This window comes from Sus scrofa, chromosome 16, assembly GCF_000003025.6.
Source record: "Sus scrofa isolate TJ Tabasco breed Duroc chromosome 16, Sscrofa11.1, whole genome shotgun sequence".
NCBI classification, from domain to species: Eukaryota; Metazoa; Chordata; class Mammalia; order Artiodactyla; family Suidae; genus Sus; species Sus scrofa.
Genome location: NC_010458.4, coordinates 21,723,180 through 21,743,071, shown reverse-complemented (window position 1 = coordinate 21,743,071; position 19,892 = coordinate 21,723,180). Strand labels below are relative to the sequence as shown.

General features: G+C 45.0%; 1 long non-coding RNA gene across 1 annotated transcript; it reads right to left on the bottom strand.

Annotated features, from left to right (window-relative positions):
• On the bottom strand, positions 5,150-17,557 carry LOC100515693. Its single transcript, XR_002339774.1, has 3 exons — positions 17,040-17,557; positions 11,601-11,738; positions 5,150-5,366 (listed from the first exon to the last, which is right to left on the bottom strand). It is a non-coding gene; the product is annotated as an uncharacterized LOC100515693 (long non-coding RNA).

Genomic DNA, 19,892 nt, shown 5'->3' with positions numbered 1-19,892 from the left:
TACGCTCTTCAGTTTCCTACGTACCCAGCCTATAGTCCATGGTCTGTCACAATATTTATTCCTTTGCATGCACCCTCAGTTCCCTTGCCTTCTCTTTCTTTATCATGCTCATCTGGCAAAACCCTAGCTCTGACGACAGCCAAACCTCTGCTGGCTCTGTACCTGCATTCACTCAAGAGCCCAGGGCTGCAGAGAGCGATGTGGCCAGGCTGCCTGTTCTCATTTTATATCCAAGACCGCTTATCTCAGCCTGAATGACACCTGTCAATCATACTATGCTTCCCTGGTCTATTAACTCTCCCCCGCTTCTGTGTTATACCTTCTCATCTCTCTTCAAACCTCTATTACCTCTGGCTGCACCTCACTCCCAGCTGATGACCTTGCCCCCTTCTTTACAGAGAAAATAGAAGCAATCAGAAAAGAACTGCTTCTGGCTTCCACTTCTGCCTTCACCTCTCTGCTTTGGTCTAGGCTTATTGCATTATTCACTGCCATGTAACAATTACCACAAATCTTATTGGCCTAAACAATGTCACTAATTATCTCATGGTTTCTGTGAGTCAGGAACCTGCACACAGCTTAGCTGGGTCCTCTGGCTCTGGGGATCCTAGTATCGTCCTTCCATAGCTGAGGGCTGGTATGCCTTGATCGGTAAATGGACAGCAAAGTTATGTCCTGCCACTCAGGGACAAGAACCTATTACTAATAATGAGCTGGATGAGAAAGGCCACCTTTGTCTCACCTATGTTTCACAGAACACACACGGAGTAAAGTAAATTTTGTCCTACTAGTCATTTATACAACTCTCTGAAGTTAAATTATTATTTTTTAAATTATTATTATTATTTTTTGTCTTTTTGCCATTTCTTGGGCTGCTCCCGCAGCATATGGAGGTTCCCAGGCTAGGGGTCTAATCGGAGCTGTAGCCGCCAGTCTACACCACAGCCACAGCAACGCCAGATCCGAGCCACGTCTGCAACCTATACCACAGCTCACAGCCACACTGGATCCTCAACCCACTGAGCAAGGCCAGGGATGGAACCCGCAACCTCATGGTTCCTAGTCAGATTCGTTAACCACTGAGCCACGACGGGAACTTGTCCTTATGGTAGTAGAATAATATCACAACATACATCTGGAAAAAAGAAAGTAATTCTTGTTTCCCCAAGACTAAAATAGTTTGCAGATGGATCATTGGTTTAAATGTAAGGAAAAGAAAGCATAAAGCACCAGAAAAAAGAGAAAATAATTTTTCTTATCATTTCATAATAGGAAAGACTTTTCCAGAACTCATATTATAGACGTTTGACTCTATAATAATAAAAAAAAAACTATATGGTGAGGAAAGTATTTAATAATATGAAATGACAAGTTACAAACTAGGAAAACACTTTCAATTCATACATCAATAAAAATATGTGTATATAACTTTAAAATGTGTATTTGTTTATAAATATGTGTGTGTTTATATATTATATATATATATATATATATATGAAGGATATCTGTGTATTGGATTCTCTATTGCTATCTAAAAAATTACCCCAGAACATAGTAGCTTAAACAATATCATTTATTATCTCATGGTTTCTATTGGTCAGGAAACTGGGCACAGTTTAGGGAATACAATATTTAGTGTATATATGTGTGTATATATGTATATATAGACACACACACACATAATTTTAAAAGGCCTGACAAATCAATAAGTAAAAGGTCAATACCCTAACAAAACAGGCAAAGAATATAAATAGACAATTGGGGAGATACTTGATTAATTCAATTAGAGAAATGCAAATGACAGCTACAATGAATACACCTATTTTGTATTAGACACCGTGCTTTATATATATTATATACAGTATGTTTAACTCACTTAGTCCTCTCAACAAGCCTATGAGGTAGTTATTATTATCCTCATATTGTAAAGGAAGAAACCGAGGCTCAGAAAGTCTAAGCAGTTTGCCGAGGACAGCTGAAAAGTAGCAGAAATGCTGCGTGTCTCACATTTGCATATGCAGGAAATAGTAGTGTAAGGCTAATCATCCATTAATCTTAGATGATTGCCAAGATTAATAACTGAGACAAAGCAAGCACTGGGTAAGTGTTGGTATGTAAATAAGTGCTGTTATAATAGCAGAGATTAGAAACTATGTACATGACTCTAAAAGGAAACTGACTAGGAGTGGCTCAGGGGAAACAAATTTGACTAGCATCTGTGAGGACACAGGTTCTCTCCCTGGCCTCGCTCAGTGGATTAAGGATTTGGCATTACCATGAGCTGTGGTGTAGGTTGCAGACACGGCTTGGATCCCACGTGGCTGTGGCTGTGGCCAACAGAATCGACCCCTGGCCTGGGAACCTCCATATGCGGTGGGTGAGGCCCTAAAAAGATAAATAAATAAAAGGAAACTGACTAAATATAATATGGTCCAGTTAAAAGAAGGAGGCAGTGAGGATATTGATTTAGATGATTGCCAAGATTAATATCTGAGAAAATCATGATGAAGAAAAGTATGTATAACATGCATATCTGTTGTGTAATATAGATACATGGTCTATCTCTGGAGGTATCCACAAGAAATCAGTGAGGAGCATTGCCTCCAGAGAGAACTAGAGGCTGGATGACAGAGGAGGAAGGCAGAACACTTCTCTCACACTATCCTCACTCCCTCCTTTTTTTGCTTTCATATGTGCATCTGTCACCTATTCAGATGAAGAGAAAATTAAAAGTCAAATAGCCATAATTTAAAAAGAACGAAAATAGGAGTTCCCGTCGTGGTGCAGTGGTTAACGAATCTGACTAGGAACCATGAGGTTGCAGGTTCGGTCCCTGCCCTTGCTCAGTGGGCTAACGATCCGATCCAGCGTTGCTGTGAGCTGTGGTGTAGGGCGCGGCTTGGATCCTGCGTTGCTGTGGCTCTGGCGTAGGCCGGTGGCTACAGCTCCATTCGACCCCTAGCCTGGGAACCTCCATATGCCGCGGGAGTGGCCCAAGAAATAGCTAAAAAGACAAAAAATAAAAATAAAAAAATAAAAAGAACGAAAATAAATGTCTTTAAGTAGCTAAATTCAAACATACACCTCTTTACTTCCTCTCTGTATTTAAAAGAACAGGGAGGAGTGGTTATATATGCAAAAATAGGCATAGTCCTAGGATGTTAATATAACATGGAAGCCAGATCTGGACCTATCTCTTAGCTTTTAACTTTGACGGCTGGGCTCTGAGGCAAGTGAATTAAGCCAGTCAGATCTGGATAATAGTACTTAATGTTCAAGCTCACTTCTGCATTATGAAAACCAATTACGTGATATTGCTGAAATGCTTTGAAGGTACAACATTCCAGGGTGTGAGGCAGGGCCTGTTGGGACCTGTGTGCTGTCATGGAAACTAAGATTCCAAGAGTCTAGGCTTTGAGGAGACTTTCCATGACTATTTAGTAAATCAAACTTTTTTTTTTTTTTAAGTGCCAGTGCTTCCAAATGTTTCTTAAATGTGCATGCCCAGAAAGGTGGCCTATTATAGATGAGTTTTCTGATTCCTGTATTACTTTACTTTTCTTTCCTTCCTTCCTTTCTTTCTTTTTCTTTCTTTATTTCTCTCTCTTGTCTTTCCTTCCTCTTTCTTTCTTTCTTTCTTTGTCTGTCTGTCTGTCTTTTTAGGGCCACACCTGCAGCAGATGGAAGTTCCCAGGCTAGGGGTCAAATTGGAGCTGTAGCTGACAGCCTATGCCACAGCCACAGCAAGAAAGGACAGGATCCGAGCCATGTCTATAACCTAGACCACAGCTCACGGCAATGCCGGACCATCAACCCACTGAACGAGGCATGGATACTAGTCGGGTTCGTTTCCACTGAGCCATGATGGGAACTCCTGATTCCTGCATTACTTTTCTATAGCACTGCCAATTTAGGTCAATTTTGAATGTCATGATTTTAGGAAAACAGGTTCTTTTCAGAGAAGAGAAGTGAGCCTTAAGAACCACTACAGCATACAATTCAATAAAGAAACGATAAGTCCTTTAGAAAATTACAGTGAGTTAAGGACTGATGTTGGCTTTTTAACAATATATGTTAAATTAGTCTGTAGAAATATAACACCCCCAAAGCAAATGTATGGTCTAAGAAAAGAAGACGAGGGAAATGAGAATGTTGGTAGACAGTTCTCCACAGGTATCTTACCTTCTGCATATTTTGTAAGTAGCGCACTGACTATCTTTTTGGGGGGAGTTTCTTTTTAAGTAGGTTTATATAGTAACAGCCTGAAAGATAGAGATTGTGTCTTCTTCCAGAGTAAATGGCAGGTTTGCTTGCTGCCCTTTGCATCAGAGATCCAAGCTCTCTAAGGTCTGAATTTCTCTCCTATTACACAATACACTACATGTTACAGGTCTTTCCATATTGGCCTGTGGGATTGGAGCTTGACAAACTGGTACAAATACAATGATACTCTGGCTACTGCCACTGCTGTGAGAAAGAAACTATCCTTTGTCTCTGACCCAAGAGCATTGTATCTTCTACAAGTACAGGAGTTCTCATCGTGGTGCAGCGGAAACAAATCTGACTAGGAACCATGAGGTTGCAGGTTCCATCCCTGGCCTCGCTCATTGGGTTAAGGATCCAGCATTGCCATGAGCTGTGGTGTAGGTCGCAGAAGCAGCTCGGATCTGGTGTTGCTGTATCTGTGGTGTAGGCTGGCAGCTGTAGCTCCTATTGGACCCCTAGTCTGGAAACCTCCACATGCTGCGGGTGCGGCCCTAAAAAAAATAAATAATACCAACACACGTGAAACTGTGGCTGGATGACTTCTTTGCTTGCAAGTGGGGTGAAATCACAAACTCTTCACACTCATGAGAAAGAAGTGCTCTTTAGATCACTGCTATACAATAGAAATGTAATGCAAGCCTCTTAGGTGGGCCAGATACATAATTTAAAATTTCACAGACACTGAGCTAAAAGGACCAGGTAAAGTTAACTTGAATTACACACACACACACACACACACACACACACACACACACACATTTTTTTTGCCCACACCCACAGCATGTGGAAATTCCTTTGCCGGGGATGAACCCATGCCACAGCCATAACCAGAGCCACAGCAGTGACAACGCTGGATCCTTAACACAGTGAGCCATGAGGAAAATCCTAATAATATATTTGATTTAACCCAATATAGCCCAAATATTATCATCTCGACATGTAACTGAATAAACATTGTTAATGAGCTATTTTACATACTTTCTTTGCATGAAGTCTTCAGGATCTGGGGTGTTTTTACATGTACAGCATCTCAATCCGGACCGTACACACTCCAAGTGTTTCGTGGCCATCAAGTGGCTTCCATTTTGGGGCAGTGCAGACTATAAAATACAATAAAATAACATAAAAGCTTTAGAGCCTGAAATAGATTTTGCCTGAAAAAACATTAAATTCAGAGTGTCAGTGATATTGCTCCTTGGGCTTGTCACTCCAGAGACCCTGAGCCATGTCCTGCATGTTTCAAACTTTGTCTGACAGACCAGGAAATCCTTCATGCGTCATTTAATCCTCCTGTGCCCAGTAAGGTGCGCAGGGGATTGCTGGTTCTTCTGCAGCTGCCTGTAAGAAGATCAGAACGTAGGATAAGAGTCATCAAAGACGAATTTGATACCAGTCCATCCAGCCATGCCTTGTCCTCATGTTTCCAGAGACTGAAATTTAAATATGCCTTAACTTTCTCTTCTCGTTTCCTCCATTGAGAAGTTTAATTACCCAGCTAGAGGCGGGGAGAAAAGCCAAACCTTAGCTTGTATTATATTAGCGTTTGAAGAGGAGATTGGGTCCTCAGCCAGTTTGCGAGGAGGGAAAATCAGTGACTTTAGCCAGGTGTGCGCTGCCTGGCTTCAAGAAATTCCCTGCCTGGTTCAGGGGCCGCCACGTGGTCACATGGGCTAATGGCAGCCACGGGGTGTTGACCAAGGAAGAGAAGCCTGAATGTCAGTACAAGGGTGATGAATATCATGATCTGTCCTTACTACATATTTTTTCCTAAACAGCATGCTTCAGGCTTCAGAATCCTGCATGGGTTTGATTATGGTAAAAGAGAGTAAATCGGTACCAAATATTTTGATCATATGGGGCACAGGAGCTATTTTCCAAATAATGTCAAGGTTTAAGAACAAGATGTGAGTTCACAGGCATCATGCACATCCGTCCTTATATATCCTCAGACCCTCCATGTATGGCAAAACGGCAGAATATTGAAGCGATTGCTTTGAATCCCTTAACCTCATCAAATTCAATTTGAATCTCAAGAATCCTTGACAAAAGGACTCTTGGATAAAAAAATGTTACAAGATTTCATCCACAACACATGCAATAGACTCCTTTTGTGGACGAGTTCTGCACAGGGAAAAGTCACTTCAGGTTACTAAATAAATCTCTTTGTAAGGGTCCCATAACATTGATCACAGATGCGTTACAGAATGACATTGCATGGCCAAGTGCAGGCAGGCATCTTGGACACTATCCGCCCTCAGATCCCAGACCCTGGACACCTCAGAGCCTCTGCATGGGTCTGTGGCAGAGACACCTCTGATCCCCCGCTTTGAACATGGGGGAGGATTCCCTTCCACAGAGGTCTTCCATCAGCCCACGATCTGGTGTTGCCCATGACATTCTGTTCCATTGCAGGAGCCTGGCCTTTGATCTAAGGCATTCATGGAGGTCCTGTCCCTCCCCCACAGTCCACTCAGGAATGGCTATCAAGCCCTCTCAGTGACATTCTGTGCCCTTCTCTTTCATATGTACCTTTCTCTTTTATCCAGCCCCTGATTTCCCAACCCTCTCCCCAAGATTCTTCCTGTGTCTCCTGCTGCTGTAAGTCCCAGGAGCACCAGTTTGGATTTCATACTTAGGTTTTGGCCAGATTCTTCCCTGGTTTTGGACCTGCCACCCATCTTGGCATCTGGCCCCTTCTAGACTTGGCTTGTTGTAGTTATTGCTATGCTTGGCTTTGGCTTCTGCATCTTTGGGTAGGGAGGCCCTTCACCCTGTACCCAGTTGGGTGTTCTTTTAGGAAGCCATTAACTTTCCTGGCCATCATTCGTTCCTTGTATTAGACATTTAAATGACAGTGTGATAGAGTAAAATCCTATGGAATTTGGAGTTAACAAAAACAGTGTTGGATTCCAAGATGCCACCTTACTGTGTAACCTTGGCAATCAACTACTTATATCTGAGCTTGGTCCTTCATCTCTCAATTGGGGATGATAACAATCAGTGCTTAGCTCTAAATTTCTTACGATGATAAAAAAGACATGTGAGGGCTAGTGTGCAAGAGCCGGGCATAAACTGACACATGAGCATGGCATGTTGGAAAGACAATAAGCTGAGTGTTCTAAACTCAATTGGCTTTTTGTTTGCCTCTTTTTGCCTGAATTGTATTTTTTTTTTTTAAAAAAAACATAGATATGTATCTTGTAGCTCTGGCTTGATTACATTGCAGAGTCTTTGACATGGTATGCTTTCTCACTTGTGTTCCTTTCAGTAGTGCCTTGTCCATTACAGTCAAGCATTTCTTGGCTTGGGTGGAACAGAGTTCCCAAAGGAGGGCTGCAGATGTTGGGAACCCTTCGGGGTTTTTGAACAGAAAATCCATATCACGAATGTGGGTTGTTACGGAAGCCTGATAGCCGCTTAACAGAACTGCCTGGAAGCAGGGAGGCTAGTGGTGGGAACATCTGACAGAAATGAAGCCCTACCTTCTGCTGGCTCTGAGGTTTTGCACAAACTGTTTAGCTTTTCAGCTTCAGTATATTTAGGGATGATAATAATATCTACCCCATAGTGTCGATAGGAGGATACACTGGAAAATCCACAATACTTGACTATCAAGGTGTCTGGCATGCCGGATTTGCTCAGCACACCTTAACTATTGATGGTTTTAATGTTTGCTTCAAATGCCTCTGAAGCTCTTCTCAATCCAGGATGGTCCTATTACAATGTCAATCATATCACCTCACTCTGCTGCTCAGAACCCCTTCCATTCAGGGTGAAAGTCAAGATCCTTGCAGACACCTCTCCAGGTGCATTACTGCCTTTTCATGCTCTGTTTCCTTTTTCTCTTGGTATGTGAGACCTTTTTTAAAACAGTTAACTTAGGAGTTCCCTGGTAGCCTAATGGGTTAAGAATCTGATGTCACTGCTGCGACTTGGGTTGCTGCTGTGGCATGGGTTCGATCCCTGGCCTGAGAAATTCTGCATGCTGTGTGCATGGCCAAAAAACCCAAATTACTTATTTGGTATGCCAAAATTACTTATTATCAAATCACTAATTTGATATGCATATTGATTATCATCAGTCTCTCCCTACTAGATGGTAAGCTCCATGAAGGAGGCCTATTCTGTTCACTGTTAACTCATTGTCCTAGAATCATGCCTGGTCATAGCAGGTGCCATTTGTGGAAAGACTGAATGAATGCATTTCCTACAATCAAGATGGTCTCTGCCTCTTCTAAGTTCCTATGTCACTTTGATGGCTATTTTCTCATGCTACTGATTAGAGTTTAAATCACACTGTACTATTTGGGGATGTCTCTTAACCAGACTGTAAGCTCCCTGAGTGGGAGGGTTTTCTCACTGCATTTTGTCTTATTCTGCAAGCCTAGCACGCAGCCAGCATTAGTGCTCTTATTGGGCAAAACTCAACTCCGGAATTCTGGAATATTCTCTCCCTTCACCCACTGCTCTCCCACAATTTCTTTACTCATCTTAAACCTTAGTACCAAAATTAATTTGTTAAAGATTTCACCTTTAATTTCAAAAATCAAATGAATTTAATAAATGCCACTTTTGAAGTTCCTATCATGGCTCAGCAGAAACGAATCTGACTAGCATCCATGAGGATGTGGGTTCGATCCCTGGCCTCACTCAGTGGGTTAAGGATCCAGCATTGCTGTGGCCGTAGCATAGGCTGTCAGCTACAGCTCCGATTTGACCTCTAGCCTGGGAACCTCCATATGCTGTGGGTGTGGCCCTAGAAAAAGACAAAAATAAAAATAAAAAATAAATGCCACTTACTAAAATCCATTAATAAGTGGTCATCTTTAACTTCTGAGCACAACACTTATATCTTCTCATGAGGAGAAACAAACTTATGCCATGACCTTCTTTAACGTGGTGCTCAGTGGCACAGTGACAGCGTTCCACATTCCATGCTGCTATGGATCTGGTGGCAGAAGCAGCTCAGCAGTGGACTCCCTCCCAGCCTGTCCCCCTTCCCTTCACGTGGCTGCATCAAACAGTAAAGGAGACCTGCTGCTTCCTCTGCTCCTCCCTCCCAGTTGCCTCCCCCGTGCTGCCCAACGTGGGACACTCTGGCCAAATCCAAAACAATGGAAAAGAGCCACTTAAGAAAAGAATCAGACAAAAAAAAACTCTCTCTTTTTAAAAGAATTACATAGGGAATTACAAAAATGTGCCTAAATGGGCATTGCTATTATTTGATTTGAATACTAATTTTCATGAGCTTTTAGCATCATCTGTGATCCCAGTAACTGGTGTTCATTAAAGTTGAGGTTTGGGAATGTCATTTTTTTTTTCTTTTTAGGGCTGCAGGTGCATCATACAGAATTTCCCAAGCTAGAGGTTGAATCAGAGCTGCAGCTGCTGGTCTACACCACAGCCACAGCAACATGGGGATCCAAGCAGCATCTTCTACCTAGACATTGCTCACAGCAATGCTGGATCCTTAACCCCCTGAGTGAGGCCAGGGACCAAACCTGCATCCTCACGAATACTAGTTGGGTTCTTAACCCACTGAGCCACAAGGGGAACTCCTGGGAATGTCATTTTGGATTAAGTAAATTGAAGGAGAAATTCCTGAAGTGGGTTTGGGTCAGCTCCCCACCCTGAGATCAGGAATGGGCCCTCCATGGGCATCTGCAGCATCAAAGAAAGGACAGGAGGGCCTCTAGCACTTTGGACACAGGTGCCGTGCACATCCCTGGGGCCTCCCGGAAGGTGACTGTGCGGATGGCATTTATTCAGCTGTTGTATCCCCTATCTCTCAGCAATGAAGCCCTGTCACTCCTATTGGATGTTTCTTTTAAAAAATGCATGAGTTCTCCTCAGGACCCCAAAGGCAGAGGGAGGTCTGCATGCTTCCCTTTGCCCCTTGGGGGTAACTGGCCTCTGTGATGTGCTCAGGGCTCACCCTTGGAGTGACATCCATTTCCCAGGCTGCTGGGCAGGATTGCTGGCCAGAGGGCTGCGGGCTTCAAAGGCCTGGATGAGCCCCTGCAGCAAGTCAGCCTCTGGAAGTGCCTCTGATGTGAACAGACACCTGGACAAACACAAAGGATGCAGCGTAGTGCTTTATCCCTGCTACACATTTCCCTAAGTGGAATTTGCCAGAACTGCCTTCTCAGGCCCCCAAACATAAAGAGGCTTTTGTATGGTGGGGGGCTGGGGAAGACAGTGCCGTGTTGGATTAGAAGCGTCTCAGAGCTAGGTCTTTCATCTTTTTCTTTTCTTCTTTTTTTCTTTTTTTTTTGCTTTTTAGGGCCTCACCCGTGGCATATGGAGTTCCCAGGCTAGGGGTTGAATCAGAGCTACAGCTGCCAGGCTGCACCACGGCCACAGCAATGCCAGATCCGAGCCACATCTTCGGCCTACACCACAGCTCATGGCAAAGCCGGATCCTTAACCCACTGAGTGATGCCAGGGATTGAACCTGCAACCTCATGGTCCTTAGTTGGATTTGTTTTTGCTGTGCCACAATGGGAACTCTGGTCTTTCATTTTTAGATGCTCAGCCAGTCAGTGCATCTGGACCTTGCTGTGTCCAGCAAGGGTGGGCACCTTGGTGATCCTTAACCCCTTGCCCAGGCACAGCTCACCCTGCCTGTCATGGAAGATTTTTAGCCAAGCACCTATCTACTGATCTTCCACAGAATGTGTATGGGTAGCTTTTTGGCACTGGGCTCAGCGCCTGATCCCATAGGAACATTAACGAATATTTGTCAAATGAATAAATGAGATACTGAATGAAACCCTAGATCACAGCTATATCTTTAGGAGCAGAAGCATTTGTCTTAGCTTGGGTTCCCCCTGAAGCAGGCTGGAACATGGAGTTGAGTGAAAATAGTCCCTCTGGGAAGTGATCCCGGGAAAAGCCATTAAGAGAAATACTATATGATATCACTTATATGTGGAATCTAAAAAAAAATACAACAGTCTAGTGAATATAACAAAAGAGAAACAGACTCACTGATGTAGACGACAAACTAGTGGTTACCAGTGGAGAGAGGGAGGGGGGAAGGGCAATAAAGGGTAGGGGGTATAAATTATTAGGTATAAAATAAGCAACAAGGGGAATATAGTTAATATTTGATAATAACCATAAATGAAGTATAATCTTTAGATTGGGGCTCAATGTATGGTACACCTCTAATTACACAATATTGTACATCAACTATAGTTTAAAGAGAGAATAAAGAAGTGGGGCAGGTAAAGGAGAGCAGCCAGTAGAGGGCGCACATCAGCACTTTGGGCAGCAGGCATGTGCTCCAGCTGCGGAGCCCGCCATGGACATCTCTCTGAGAGTCATCTCACCTGAAGAGTGAAGGAGCCAGAACCTGTGGGTATCATCCATCAGCTCCCATGAGGCATTGCAGAAGGACACTTCCTGAGGCGGCATCAGTTCCAGCTGCTAAGTGCCCCAGCAGAGTCGGCTCCGGGCCCGAGAAAACCCTGAAGCAAAGATGAGCACTGGTCTCAGAAGGTCAGACTGATGGGTGCACAAATGGTAAAGGGCATTTGCAACACCGTTCGACCTCCTCTGGGTTCCATTCCCTCCATTTCCCCTCTGCAATCAGCTGTCAGGAGGGTACTGAGGGTCACTGGCTCCTTTGCCCTCGGGATCAGAGTAAGTTCCAGAGACTGCTGCCTAGCAGAACAAGTCGTCGCCACTGTCTTGTTACTATGACATTAGCTGTCTTGTTACTATGACATTAGCTGTGTGGCTAACACGGATACGCATTCCAGCAAACCACACACTAATCTTGCAGTGCATCGCGTGGCCTGGGATGCTCTCACTTTCATTTCCAAATCCCAGTATCTGCGTCTCGGTGCTCAAAGGTTTGAGGAGACAATGCTTGTGTTTAAAATGGAAGGAGGAGTTCCCATTGCTGCTCAGTGGGACATAGCATCCATGAGGATGTGGGTTTGATCCCTGACCTCGCTCAGGGGCTTAAGGATCCAGCACTGCCCGCTAGCTGGGGTGCAGGTCACAGATGTAGCTGCGATCCAATGTTCCCATGGCTGTGGCTGTGGTGTAGGCAAGCAGTTGCAGCTCCGATTGGACCCTGAGCTCAGGAACTTCCATATGCCGCAGGTGCAGCCCTAAAAAGCAAATAAAATAAAAATAAAATAAAACAGTAGTCGTGGTCCAGAGAAGTTGAACATATTTAACAGTATTATGTTATTTCTCCCCAAACCTGGCATATCAGACCCATGATGAACCTTAGATAATCATCTCATTCAGTGAACTTTTCCTATAGATGATTAGTGCAAGGAGCAGAGAAGTGAAATGATTTATCCAAGGTCACGCCGTCGGTTAGAGTCGCGATGAGAGGAAGGCCTACTGGCCCCTGCACCTACCCCCTCAACCCTCTCTCCAGGTCTCGGCCTTGCTGCTCTTCACACTAACCACCCCCAGGGCCTGGGGAGAATGACAGCCAGAGGGTGTTGGTACAACTTGTTAAAGAACAGGGGTGGACCAGTGCAGGGTGGGAGTACAGGATACCAGGGGAAGGGGGCCAGAGAGAGAGTGTGGGAGCCAGCAGTTACTGAAGAACTACTGTGTGCCAAACAGCAGGCTCTGGGGCTCAGAGAGATCTTACTACCCTTCACAAAGTATCTGGAAGGTGGGTGTCACAGTGCAGTCAGAATCTATAACTCAAACTATACCCCCCAAAAGTAATTTCTTTGATTAAAAAATAAAAATCACCCATCTCATCTTGTTCCAGAATTTCATTCCCACGCAGCAGGGAAAAAACAAAATTTCATAATGTAGAGTTGTCAATTTAAAGTAACTGAGTTGGGAGTTCCCGTCATGGTGCAGCAGAAATGAATCTGACTAGGAACCATGAGGTTGTGGGTTTGATCCCTGGCCACACTCAGTGGGTTAAGGATCCAGCGTTGCTGTGAGCCGTGGTGTAGGTCACAGATGCGGCTTGGATCTAGCATTGCTGTGGCTCTGGCGTAGGCTGGCAGCTATAGCTCTGATTCATCCCTCAGCCTGGGAACCTCCATATGCTGCAGGTGCAGCCCTAAAATACAAAAGACAAAAAAATAAATAAATAAAATAAAGTAACTGAGTTGCCTAGGGACTGACTCAGGAGGCCGATGGCTTAATTTGTCAACAGCCCAAGAGGAGTTACCTGGCTTGCAATGAAAAAGAAACTCCTTCTCTAGGGCACCAAGGCGACTCTGGGCATCTCTCATCGGCAACATCCTCCTCCATGGCAATTCCAGCTCCCTCCTCTGGTTACACTAGAGCTCTCTTTAAGATGTGAATATAGTTTTCAAGGCAAGTATTGTATTAAATAATTATCATCTTATAACAGCCCTAAAGGAATGAATTGATCGGACTGTGACAAGCAGAGAGCTGGCTGTGCATGAACCAGGACCTGGGGCGGGGGGGGGGGGAGCCAGAGGAGGGGTGGGGGTGGGGGAGGGTTGGAGGCACAGGGTGTGAGCAAAAGGAGGTGTGGGGCGGGTGCTCAAAGCGTGAGGGGCTGTAGAGAAGGGCCGGTGTTGCCAGGGGCTGTAGAGACATGCAGCCTGGGGCGGAGCCCTGGAGCTTGGCAAGTAAAACTATGATTAGGATGGAGTCCAAGGACACAATGCTGAACCGCTTCCTGTGCAGTGGCCCCCGGGGAGGGTAATGCTTGGATGAGCAGAGCAAATATTGAGGCTGGAGCTGCCCATCTTCAGGGCCAAGAGGTGGCCTTCTCGTCCTGTCTGTGCTTACACAGGAGCCATACCCTGTCTCCTGACCCCCGTCCAGAGCTCCCTGTGCCAGGGGCAGACGGCAGTGCCACTGGTGTCCGGGAGCCGAGGGGTACATCTCAGGGCCCGTGCATCCCTCCCTGAGCTGTGATTTCCTTTGATTCTGTTGTTCTTGTTCCATCCGAGTGGGACTTCTGTTCCCATTCTGAAGGCCACTGTTAAGTCTTATTCATTCTCAATGGCTCATTTAGTTCCGTGGGGGTTTGGGTTTTTAGAAGGTTTTCTCTTTTAAATTCTTTTTTTTCTTTTCCCTTTAAAAAAAAAAGGGGGTCATAAAGAGCTTTAAGATGCCACGCATGAAAAGCTCTGGATAAATGCAGCTTGTACTGGATTGTAAAATACTGTATTGTTCAGTGTTTAATTCCTCGTGTGAGACTGGAATCGGTAATTTCCTTGTCCTGAGGCAGAGGCTGACCCAAAAGGCTGCAGGCTGGAGGCAGGGCCAGGCACCCTGGGAGCCTCAAGGGGAAACCAGAGGTCTCTGGGAGAAAGTCTCCTTTTTGGTCCAGACTTAATTTTTCGGACTTTGGCTTTAAGGTCAAATCACATTTGTATGAAGAAACATCTCTCGGCTCTCCGAAGGAGCACTCTGGGCTCTAGAGTGGCCTCTGTCTAGGGTCACACAGTTATCAGGCACAGAAGGTTCTTCCTCTCACTGTCCCGTGTGTGACCACACTGGCTTACGTGGGGAGCCCTTGCTCTCTGAGGAATGGAGACTGTGTTGGCCCGGAATGGCCTTTCTCTTCCTTTGACATCAGGTTAAGAGGCTGTCCAGTTTTATGCCAGCAGACCAAGTTTCCTTCAAGTTTTCCGTGCTCATCCCTGCCTCAGTTGGTCCCTTGCCTGGAAGCCTACCCTCCCCATCTTTCTCTCTGGCTCGATTGTGCCTCTCTGCTTTCAACGCCCACCCCCCATTAAACCCATTAAACTCACTACCTCTGACTTTATTGGCTCCCTATTCTCCAATCCCTATTGTAACTATGGTCATGAGCGCACATTTTCACCCTTTGGGGGCTCAAGTTTGGTATGCAAGTTAGATTAGCAATCCCTTGAAAGTCGAGTCTTTCCCATAGTTTGTATCTGTCATATCTGCGATCATATGTATGCAGCATGAAGCAAAAACTTAATAAATTCCCAGCGTCTGGTTTGTTGATTGGTTGATGGATTGACTGATAGTTGCCCCGACCCTACCTACTTCGCTGAGACAGTGTTTTGCCCAAGTGACCCCAGATGTCCGTAGAGGTGTCCCTCTGACTCTCATATGTTTCACCACCACTTCATCGCAGGAGCAAGATTCCGCCTCTGCTCCCCTTTCCAGAAAAATATCCATTCTTGCCAAATGTTTTGTGAATCTTGGTAGACTTTCATTCAACATTTGGGGATGGTGGGAGGTCTGTTGGCAGAGTGTAGCATCTCACCATCTCCTTCTGCCCATTATACAGATTGACCGCAGAGTCCTTGTGCATGAGTCTGTGTACTAGTGACAACTGGAGGCCCAAAACATCTACTGGGGACTCCACTATGGAAGATGTCTAGAAGGACCAGAAAAAAAAATTTATTGGGAAAATGAAAAATGACATGTGCATAGCTTCACTCCGTCTCTCTCTATGGCCATGCTTGTGGCATGAGAAAGTTCCTGGGCTAGAGATGGAATTCATGCCACAGCAGTGACAATACTGGCCCTTAACCCCTGGACAACCAGGGAACTCCTGGATAGCCTCTAATTGGCATGCAGGGGATTCCAATGACTCTCTCTTCTGTTAGAAGCAAACTCTGCTCCCCGTCCCTTGCATGGCAGCTTGTAGAGCATGGCCATGGCTTGAGGATGGCTCTAGGGGCACATCTTCCACCCTAAATGACTTACTAAAGAGTTGTTCTAAACAAATACCATATTTTCTCCAAGAATAATTCCAGGAGATTCTCTTTATTCTTCTTATTTTCACAGCATCAATACCTAGAAGGGGTGAGTGGGCATCTCTGGATTCAGTTATTACAAGTGTTCATCAGAGAATGCAGCCACTAACGTGGGGTCAAAGAGATTCCAGATATTTCAAAACCTCCCGCCCTTAGCCTGAGTGCTGTGTGATGCCAAGAGTGAGGCCCCCAAAATACTGCCAAAAAGACCTCCTGAAGGTCTGGGCACGAAAAAGTAAACAGAGCTCCCATCAGGAGCTGTCCACGTGGGTGTTCGTCTGTGTCTCTGGCCAGGGGCTGCCACACTGTCCCAGCTTCCATCTGCTTGATTTGATTCCTTTCCATGCTTTCTTCCTGCCTCAGAGAAATAATAGTTTCATAGTCATTTAATTTCGGAACAGCAGAGATTTCATGTTAAGAAAAAATAGAATTGGTGCTGGGTCATTGCTGCTGAAACTGTAACACCATTTTACACTTGCAATGAAAGAGCCTCCTCTTAACTCCCGCTCCCAGGCTCCCCTCTCTTGTTCAGCCTTTTGTGCTGGCTCCTTTGGTTTTTCTGCTCCTCAGATGTGCACACAGTTAAAATAACATTCCTTCCTGAATTTGTCCCTTCATTTCCCCAGCTTCTGTGCTTGGGGGCTCTCCAGCTCCCATCCTTTTCCTTTCTTGCTGTGTTCTCTCCTCTATCCTTTGTTGACACGCCAATTTATTCAGCACTAGCCTCCCCCTTCCTCTCCCCGCTGTTTTCCATTCCTCACACTCTTCCTAATGGACAAACACTCTCCAAATTGTGTGTGTGTGTGCTCAGGGTCTAGGAGAATACAACCTATTTTTGTCCCCACATCCCCGATGAGGTGGGAAGACGTGTATCGCTGTCTCTGACAAATACTCCTCATGCCCCGTGTGGCCAGTCTGGACGCAAGGTCAATTTGATGCATAAACTAAGAGCTGTGTAATTTGCAAGGTGCTGAGAAGGCCACTGCAGCAGTCACTCTTGGCTGCCTGCCCACCAGCCGTTTCTCCCACTCTCCTTCCTAATTAAACCCTAATTTGAACACATACCTTTTGCTCAGCCAGGTGCTCTAGGGGAGGTGGGCTCTAGCGCCTCCATTCCGCAGCCGTGGCTCATGATTGGTCTAACGGATCTTGAGAGGTCCATTCTCCTTGTCAGTGACTGGTTTAGGCATTGGCATGTGAAACAAACCTAGACAATGAGAATGAAGGGAAATAAGCTAGGGGAGGGGAGGTGTATGGGGAAGGTTGTCTTTTGCCTTTTGAAAGATACGCTGGAGAAATCAAAGTCCTTCTTCATGCCCTTCTTAATGTTGTCTGGAGGCTGTGATATTGAGAGCCGCTACAGAAGATAAGCCCCAGGAGAACTGCAGAAAAAAATATGAAAATGACTTGAGTCCTTGATGACATTCTTGGGCTGTTGACCATGTTTTACTCTGGGCTTCTTCTTTTTGAGATAATAAAGCTGGTTTTGTCTTAGCATTTTCTACTTCTTCCAACTTAAAATATGTTAAAACATCCATTTTCTGACCCCAAATAATTCCTCCATACATATCATCTCTCCCATACTAGCTTATGATACCCAGATTGTAATAATAGCTACTAATTTCATATCACTTTTTCATGTGGTAGGACTGTCCTTAAATGCTTTAAATAAAGTAACTCATTAAACCTTTATAAAACCCTATAAATACTCTTATTATCTCCCTTATACAGATGAGGAAACTGAGGCATAGAAAGGTTAAGAAAATTGCCAAATGGAGTTCCCGTCGTGGCTCAGCGGAAACAAATCTGACTAGCATCCATGAGGATGCAGGTTTGATCCCAGGCCTCGCTCAGTGGGTTAAGGATCCGGTGTTGCCATGAACTGTGGTGTAGGTCGCAGATACGCTCGGATCTGGCATTGCTGTTGCTGTGGTGTAGGCCAGAGACTACAGCTCCAATTTGATCCCTAGCCTGGGAACCTCCAAATGCTACAGGTGAGGCCCTAAAAAGACAAAAAAGAGAAAAGAAAATTGCCAAAGATCCCACAGCTAGTAAGAGGCAGTGGTGGAATTTTGAGTCTGGACAGTCTGGCACCAGGATCCAAACTCTTAATAATGACTCTGTCAGCTTCCAATAGTTGAGTGAACTGGAAGTTCTGGACTCTGGTTCTTCTGGGAGGGGGCACATCTGCTCTGCCCCCATCCCGGTTCAAATTAGCAATCTTGCTCTCCCTTGAGTGAAGGGCCCTCCTGTACCTCTTCATGAGTGTCTCTTTTTCAAGGTGAGAAGCCCATCCCAGTTCTGCTGGGACCAGGATTGGTGGCTACATCCTCTCTCTGCCGCCAAAGGTGACCGGGCTGGTGCTTGTAAGGTGTCTGGGAAATGTGACTCAGGGGTCACCATTCTCATGCATTCTTTGTTGCTGGCGGGGCTGCACCAGGATGTAAAGTTAAGCTGGACACTGAACAGCTTAAATGCTGGCTAAGAGCCAGCACTGGGGAGTCTTCCTAGTTTCCCCTGGGCCTCAAGCTCAGATTCTCTTCATTCCCCTCTGTAACTTAGGGACCCTACCTCTTTACCCCACTCAGTAGATCCCATCTACGGGACATGGTTGCTGTTGGAGGGTCTTTAATAGCCTTCTGCAACTACCTTCTTCTGTCCCCTCTGTATCACTCAAAATCCAGTTGGGAGACGACATCATTTTTTTTTTTTAATGGAGATGATTTAATACATAATTGTTAACTAGGCTTGAAGAATTGAAAAGGCAAAAAGACCATGTTAAGGTATCACAGAGCAGCAACTGCAGGAATCAGCTACCATCCTTAGGGCTGTGGAGCAAAGGAAGAAGTTGTCAATAGTGGAACTTCGATGCTTAGAGGAGGGGACTTGCGAGGAGGGAGCCGTGCTCTGGTGGTGGTGATGGAGCAATGAAACATTGTCAGGGTGGCTGCTGACAGCACCAAGAAGCCCACAGAAACCCAACAAGAAGCAAATGGGAAGGAGCAGGTGTCTTCTGCCTCCGCCAGCATCGCAGTCTTCCTCCAGTGCTCCCTGGGATGCAGTCCAACACGGAGCCAGAGGACAAAGCAGCACACAGAGCAGAGTGTGGAAGGGAGGCTTTGACTTTGAAAGACAATTGCTAACTCATTCTCCTGCCATGCACACCTCCCCCGCCCCCCCCAAGTATGGGACAACTCAAGGGATTGCAAAAATGACTTTTATCAATGGGATTTCAATACAATAGGAAGCTCTTATTTCAATTCTATCCTATTTCCACTGGAGATACAAGATACCGGCGAGGGCTGCCACGCGAAAAAGATAATGCTCTAGAAAAGTCAGTGCAGGAGGCTTAAGACACCTGGTAGAAGAAGGTGATAGATGGTTTGCTGTAAGAAAACTTACTGTGTACTGGGGGCGTGGTGGTGGTGGGGGGAAGAATGTATTTCCACTAGACCTTTTCTGAATATTTGGCAAAATAAAGGAAGGAATTAGAAAACTGAGTTTGTATCACGGTCGGTATACTGTCTTTCAAAAGATTTCTTCTCTCTGACAAAAAAATAGTTGTCCTTGAGAAGCTGGGGAGACACCCTCTCTACTTCTGGAAAAAGGGGTGTTTTGTTCCTGGGTGAATGAACATGTATTAAGGACTTCTTATGTGTCAGACTTTTTAAAATAATTTATCACTTACTGTCAGGGGTCAAATTACATTACTTCTACATGGTTCCATATCCACATCTTTGAAATGAAGACAATACTGCCTATTTCTTAAAGTTAGGAGGACTGGGGAGATACTGGAAAGCTTATAGCCTTGAGTTTCTTACATTCTTTGCTTATTTACTTTGTTGTTCTATATAAGTTTTAGGATCACCTTGTCCAAATCCACAAAATATTTTGCTGGTTTAATTTTCAAAAAACAAT